We start from the raw sequence: 7,830 nt of genomic DNA, 5'->3' as shown, positions 1-7,830 counted from the left end.
TTTTTTTTTTTGGGTTTTTTTGGGTTTTTTTTTTTTTGGTTTTTTTTTTTTTTTTAAGCCAGAAAGTGCCCGGGCGGCGTTGGGCGGAGCGGCCGCTCCCCCTCGCCACGCTGGGTGAGCGGAGAGCGAGGAGAGGTAGAGGCTCTCACTGCCTCCCTTTTTTTTTTTTTTTTTTTTTTCCCTCCGTTTTTTTTTTTTTTTGGGGGACGCCCGGCTCGGCCCCCGCGCCGCGCTCGCATCCCGGCCCCGCAGCGCGGCCGGAGCGACGCGGAGAGCCCGGCGGAGAAAGGCCAGCGGGAATAGAGGGATAGAGGGCAGCGGGGATGCGCGGCCCGCGCTGCTGACATCCCCGAGGCCGAGGGGCTGCCGCGGCGCCCGGTTTGCTGCCAGCGCGGAGCGGCCGCGGCCGGGCGGTCGGCTGGGTGCGAGATAGCGGGAGCGCGCTCGGCGCGCATCTGTTTGTATTTGTGCGCCGTATTACCCCCGTAGATTTGGGAATTAATGTTTTGACAGACGTTCTTCATCTGCTTATCACAAGAATGTGGGCAGGTGGTGATCCCATCTTTTTGTTGTATAATCATCGAGCCTCCTGCATTATATATATCCCGCGCTTCTCAATCAGCCTGGGAAACAGTACATTCCTCTTCTGCTCAAATAAAACCCTTGAACCAGCTCAATTGTCCATCACAATAAATAAGCGAGCTTCAGTTTTTGTGGGTGGAATTACACGGTTAAGGACCTAAAGATCCTGATTCTTAGGAGCACGTTGTAGTCCTCAGCGGATGTTCACACCACGTCCATCATTTGTCCTCCCAGCACCTGCTGCCGGGGGCTGCTGCTGCTGTCCCGCAGAAGCTGGAGCCTCACGTGGCCTCGGCTCGCCAGGATTCCCCGTGGTGTCAGCACAGAGATGGCCACAGCTGTGGCCGCCCCGTGACGCCCAGGCTCTGCACCATGTGGGTACAGCCAGGCACCTCAATGGAGATCTTAAGAAAATTCAGCAGCTTTCAGCTGGAAGGCTGGAGGATGCACCTGATTCTGCGCTTTTCCCTTTGGCAAAAGTTGCTCTAAAGGGAAAACTCTGCTTGCCTGGAGGAAACCTCAACATGAAAATCACAATTTCCGTATTACTGGGACTTTTTGGATTTCCTTCATCGGCAGCACTGCTAACTGTCAAAATATTGTGGGCAGCTCCTTTGCATGTGGGATGTGGGCTGCAGTGGATGGAGGGATTTGCGCTGACCAAAGCCTTGTCCCAGGCATTGCAGTGGGGATTTTTGTACATCACAACCCTGCTCTCTCTTTCCTTCACCCAATTTGCTGTGTTAAACATTCCACACACAATGTATGGGGAACAGGAACACAGCATGTATGGGCAGGAACACAGCAATTGCTTTCAATAAATAACCTTGAGTTCATGATGTAAACAAAGGCAGTGACATAAGTTGAGGCCAAAGACACAAATAATTATTTCATTACCAGAGCAATTAGGTTACAGGTTGTAAAGAAGAAAGCTCTTAAGCTACACGTCTTCGAGTTTAGCAGGGGGCAATCCTCAGGCATGTGGATTTTTCTTCAAACTATTTGGATTGCGATCGAACATTCATCAAGTGTGAAATAGCCTTTGTAATGAGATGCTCAGAAAGAAGATACACAGTGGGTTCAGTGGGAGGCCTGGAACAACGGGGGTTTAACTTCAAATTGCAGCTTTTAAAACTTCCATTCAGATGCTGTCCAACCTTGAAGGAGCTTCAGCTCCTCCAGTGCCTCACTGGTTTGTGTAAAATTTAGTGTGTGCTCAGAGTGGGGTGTTTTGGCTTCCCAGAGCTTGAGAGCAGCATTTTGGGACAAGTGCAAGAATTAACAGCCTGAGAGGAGGATTGTTCTGCAGACTTCTCTTTCCTGCAGGTTGTTTCCAGATTTTACCCAACTTTTGGGCAGATGTTTCAGGCAGTAGGCTGTTACTGAAAAGGAAGATTCTACACATCCCTGAGGCACCCAAGCTTATGGACTAACTGGGGGTGGCTGTGCTGATAATCCCTGCTAGGAGAAACAGTGCTGAAAACGTAGCTGCTGAGGGATACCTGCAAGGAAATCCAAGCTGTTCCTCTATTCTATTTATTTTAATTTATCAGTAGCTGTGCTGAAAAGTTCCTGCTAACAATTGGGGAGCAAGCTCTTCCAGCATTTCATATTTTGTGAAATCAAACAAACTTTTAAAAATGCTCTTCTTACCATTCGCTCCAGTATGAGAACTGGGTGTTTGGGGTGCAGGATTTACAGAATGCCGCTTTTCCCTGCCAGCCAGGGCTCACCTCCCTTGCTGGAACAATGCTGCTCGCCCAGTGTTGCAGCTTTACCCACTAAAACATTACAGAAAGTTTGCAGCCCCTGTGTCTGTACTGTACTATTTGATGAATTTATAATTTTTTTTTTAGTAAGGGATGACATGCTTCTCTTGTGGATAACTCGTTTTCCCTGAGCAGGGGATTCGGGGGGGTGGGGATGTTGGGATATTGTTTCCTGACCCACATGCTGGCTCGGAGCAGCTGAGCACCCATCGCGCGAGGCTCCGCCAACCGCGAGCACAACCACGCTTTGCCTCTACGCTTCACCGACACGTCAGCCGGGGAGCAGCACCTCCTGCTGCACTGCTGCGGCTCGAGGAGCTAAAAAAAATAAAAATAATAATAATAAATATAATTTGCAGCCTGCTTTTCATAAAAGCGTTGATTTGCAGACGCAAATGTGGGCGTTGATCCTGCAAAGACGACGCTCCTGCGTCGCTTTCCTGTAGCGCGAGGAGTCGCGGAGACTTCAGCTGGATGACTCTCAGTGCATAAATTTCAGCGCCAGCATCTCTCTCCCTGCAGATTTAGAGTATCTGTTGACTAGAATAGACCAGTTATTTTACTGCTCCAAGTGTTTGTGCAACTTAGTTCCTCGGTGCTAGGCAGGAACAGGCAGACACAAATCCTGCCTCGATCCTTCTGAGCCGCATTTGATCGTTAGAAATGAGATTTGGATGTGAGGAACGCCGAGTGTCCAGCACCAGCGTCAATACCCCATTTATTTTTTACCAGTTTTTAAAAGGTAACTGGTTTGGAGCGGATATGCTGGCTAGGTTATAATAGATAATCATTGCAATAATTGAGAAGGTGCTCATGGTTTTTTTACAAGTGGGTGGCAGGAAACACTTGTTTTCTAGAAATGTGAGTCAAGAGTTTGGTGCATCTGCCTGTAATACAACTCCAATAAGCAGGAATATGAATACAGTAAGGCATTTTCCTTAAAGGGCTTTGTGAGTGTAAATTTGGAGAAATGGAGAAATGGACTGATTTATTTTCCCACATACTCCATTTTTAATATCAGCACTCTATTTTAACTTGAAAATGCATTGAAATAAGCACATCCTTCATTTCACTCCTGTGATTGATGCAAACCAGAGATGGATTTGTTCCAAAACATATTTGGTAAACTGTTCTGGACCTGAGAATTTTGAAGAAGAGTTGTTTTTCTCATGGTTTTGATCTCACCCCAGACTGACATGAGTGTATAAGCACCATCGAGAACAATTACTTCTAGTGGTGAGCCAAAGTTCCATCATTTGGTATCAGTCTTGTGAAAGCAAGTTCATTAGGAGGATGGTTCGCATCACTTTTTATATTATTTACTGTAAGGATGTCATCCCCTGTGAGGGATTGCACCGGAGAAAAAAATTGCTCTTAAAGGCAGTGTATCATCTTAGATCAGCAGCTTCCCCCTCCATTTTAGGATCAGTTTTTAGAATTTAATTACTGCTACACTATTTTTTACACATTTAAAAGGTTTTCAACCCAAACTTTGAGTTTCATGCCATAACAGTAACTTAATACAAGTGAAAAGAACTCATTCATGCTCTTGGTGAGAGTGCAGAGAAAGAAGGGTAGATGCATTTATCTTTTTTTTTTTTTTTTTTTTTTGGTTTAAAAGCACAGGGAATTTTTCTTTTCATCATGATTTTTCTGGTTTAAAAGCACAGTGAATCTTGCTTGTCATCATGAAAAAGAAACCACCAAGGCAGGTTTCAGTGTGGAAGTTGCCAGGAATAACAGTTCTCAGTATTCCATGGGACAATCTCAAGTGGATTCCTTATGGGAGATGACCATCATTTTTACTCTTGCTGCCTTGGTGCTTGAGCTGATGGGTTCCCCAGCTCTGATCCCAGACTGCTGTGAGTGGTCAGTGTGCTCCATAAAGGTCCTGAGACCCCAAATCTTCCTTGGTTCTGCCCTTCCTGCCCTCTGCCTCCGGGAGCAGGGCTCATGCTGGACATTGAGCTCCTGCTTGGGAAAGTGTGCATTATTTGCAGCCTGGGCAGAAAGTCTCTCAGCTCTCCCTAATTTTGAAAGAAAACCAAGCCCACTTTAAAAAAAAGTAAAAAAAAATTAGCCGTTTGTGCTCAGCTGCTGCTGCAAGTGCCTCCAGGAGCAGTTGGCTCCTCTGGCCACGCGCTCCCAGCCCTCCCTGCCTCCTCCTGCTGCCAGCACCAGCATTTGTGCAGCTGCAAGGTGAAGTGGATCAGGGAATGGATCCAGCTGAACACTAATCCTGGGAAAGAGGGGCGGGGGGGGGAATGAAAAAAAAAAAAAAAAAGCTTATTTTTCAGCTGGATCTGCTGCCCAGGCTCTTCTGCCTTCAGCCTCGTGGGGCACATGCTCATGCCAGGAGAGGCTGCGCTGGGAGGAAGGAGCAGGGCTGGCTTTGTGGCAGCCCTGGTTACGCTGCCTGAGGAGCATTTGTCAGGCTGTGACCTCGTGTTAATGTATTACTGTGCCCGTGCCCCGTGCAGGGGAGGTGACAGAAGCATGACGCTGCATTCTGCAGGAGCTGGGGGAGAAAAGGCTCCTATGGCGTTCATGTTTCTCCTTTAAACACAGGGACGTGGTTGTGGTGGGGAGACAAGCGTGGGTTGGCAGGGAATGGGGTACCCACACATCATATCAGAATTTATTAATCCTTTCCTAGCTACGACTGCAGCAACAAGTGGGCTGTAAGACCAGCAAAACACCTGGGATCCCCTAATACAATATATAAAACAATTTAGTTCAGCAGTGCATTGATCGTAGTAGTAGCAGTGGTGTTGTAATCGGGGCTCGGCATCGTACTTTCCTCACATCAAATTAAATATAGATTTTGACTGATTTCCACAAAGTCGCGCAAATTTAGGGGCTGGGTGATGTTTTATATAATATGTTGGTGTTATCCCTTCTTGGAAAATTTATTCCCATTGAGAAAGAAAAAGAGTTCCATGCTGAGAACTCTTGAATTGAATCGATGATTAGAACGAGGCAATACATATTACTTCTGCCCTGCTACAGCCACTGAATTCAAATCGGTGGGAAATTCTCAAATCCATTTCCCTTTGCAAACGTGAGCAAAAGGATGCCAACATACAATAAAATTCTCTTTTCATAATCCTGTTGTGTGTTGTTTTTTTTTATACCCCTGCATGTGTGTGAAATCATTATGCGGAACTGTTGGGGCATTTTTATTCCCATTTTCTTTGGTTTATATTCTTAAGAGAGGAATTACAAGTCTGGAGAAAAGCCTTGCAGAGTGCATGCACGTTTGTACACCCCTTCCATAAAACATCTTAATGTCATCGCTGCATGAGCAGAATTGTTCTGCTGATAGAACACAGGGCTGATGTTTAATCTTTCCAGGAAAGTTTAATGAAAGGTGCTTGAATCAATCTGTCTGGTTTAAAGTTTGAAGGGCATTTGGGTGCCCTAATTTGATGTATGTGCCAGGTGTTTCTAAACAAATAATTATCAGAAAAAGACACTTCCTGCTCCCTCTCCCTTATCATGGACTTGCTCAACCTTTACCTTCCATAAACTCCAGCTTGTATCAATGGCCTCTGTTTCCAGCATTCTGTAATATCTTAATGGGGAACTCTACAGCACCCAGCCTCTAATTCTATAGCTGTTATTTTAAATTAGTTGTGGGGAGATTGAACATTTTAATGTCGACAGAAGAGAGTCTGTTACAAAATGAAAGGTTGGACTGGGCATTCTAAACACTGGGAATGCTCCAGCATGGGCATTGCTGGTGTTTGGAGTGAAACGTGGGCTTGTGTTCCTCAGTCCCAACTCACGGAGCCTTATTCTATCTGTCACTCACTGTTTGAATTTCAGTCACGCCTGGGGCATCATCTGAGATCTGTCTGCAAAAGAGCTGGCCAAAGGGGCCATGACAGATGTCTAAAACCCTCAAGGGTAGGGGAGAGGGAATAGGGACGAGGATGAATTCTTATAAGAATATATCAAATCACCATTATGTATCAGCTTTTATATCTGAGCGTCTTTTCTTGTGGTACAAAATTGAACAATGCACCCAAAATGCTGTGGAGCCATTATTTCAGCTCATGGGGCTGAAATAATCTTGTATACAGGTCCATCAGGGGTTACTGCACGAGGCCATCTAGGCACAGGCTCTGGGCTCATGCTCTTGGGAGCTGGAAGGGATATTTCTGTTTCTCAGACTTTGCCCTGGGGCGTGCAGTACGAGCCTGTCAGAGACAAGGGCTGGGGCGAGGCCGAGCAGAGCTGGCCCTGCCAGCAGCTCTGACCTTGTCCTCCTTGTGCTGGCTGTCCTTGGGAAGATCATCCCAGTCCCAAAGCACCTGCAGGCTGGTGGCTCAGAGAGGTACCTGGGGAGCAGAGGTGAAGTGCAGAGTCCCTGGGCAGGGCAGGAGAAGCTGCTTCCCAGCCAGCATCCTCCTCAGCAGAGCCTGCAGTCTCCTATGCTAATTAGGAACTTACTGGCAAAAATCTGAAGCAGTGCAGCCCTGCACGAGGCCCTCCGAGGATTTCAGTGCCTGGAAGGCATAAGTTGCGTTTCATTGATAGTACAATTGTGTCTTAAATCTCTGCGGTCACCAGAGATGTAGCAAGCGTGGTGTCAGCTCGGGAGCGGGCGAGGGAAATGCAGATGAGGCAGTGTTGGTACACAAGTACAAAGGGGGCTGAGTGGGTGAGCCTTGTCCCCTCCACTGCCATCCAAACAACCCAGGCCCCTGTGCAGGGCACCACCACCAGGTGGGACTGGCACTGGATCTGGCTGGGAATTTAAAACAGGAACATCGTCCCAGAGGTCACTGGGGTGTTTGGGAGTGATTCTGCCCATGCACGGGCAGCAAAGCTGCCTGCACTCACCCTGCCACTTCTGCATTTGGACTGAAGGGTTTCCTATGGGAAGCAAAGCCCCGTAGCCAAATCTCAGCCAGCCCTGCCAAAAGCTGCTCATCACCAGGTTAATTCAGAACCACAGAACCACAGAGCAGTCTGAGCTGTTGTGTGTGTTGAGGCAAAGGAAAACCCACCTGAAAACAGCCAGTCACAGCTGCTACAGAGAGGGGTTTTGGGTTCTTAAACTGAAGCAGTTATACATTGGAAGTCCTATTTTGATATAATTACACTGGTGTAAACATGTCCTGTACCATCTTGCCTATTTTCCTTTCCAAACTGGAAGAAGCTGCACTGGTGTCTGCATTTCTTTTAGCAACTGAATTGTGTCCCCAGGAGGATTTTTGCTGCTTTAACAGCAGCGTTATCAAAGCAACAGACTTTTGTGGTGAAGACCAGCCCTTAGTTTCTAAGTAAGCATTCTCACTTCTTACTTGGCAGTAAACAAGCTGTAGGAATTGGATTCTTTAAAGAGAAAGATAAAAGGCACGGAAGATCTGGTCTCTTACATTCCTATTTCCTGAATAAACTTTAGAACATGGCAGCCAGAGAAATCAGACAATGATTAAAGTTTGAAAAGACCTCTAAGATGCCTTCAATC

The sequence above is a fragment of the Pyrgilauda ruficollis genome, unplaced genomic scaffold (genome assembly GCF_017590135.1).
Source record: "Pyrgilauda ruficollis isolate IOZ18807 unplaced genomic scaffold, ASM1759013v1 scaffold15, whole genome shotgun sequence".
NCBI classification, from domain to species: Eukaryota; Metazoa; Chordata; class Aves; order Passeriformes; family Passeridae; genus Pyrgilauda; species Pyrgilauda ruficollis.
This window is presented reverse-complemented; position numbering follows the sequence as displayed.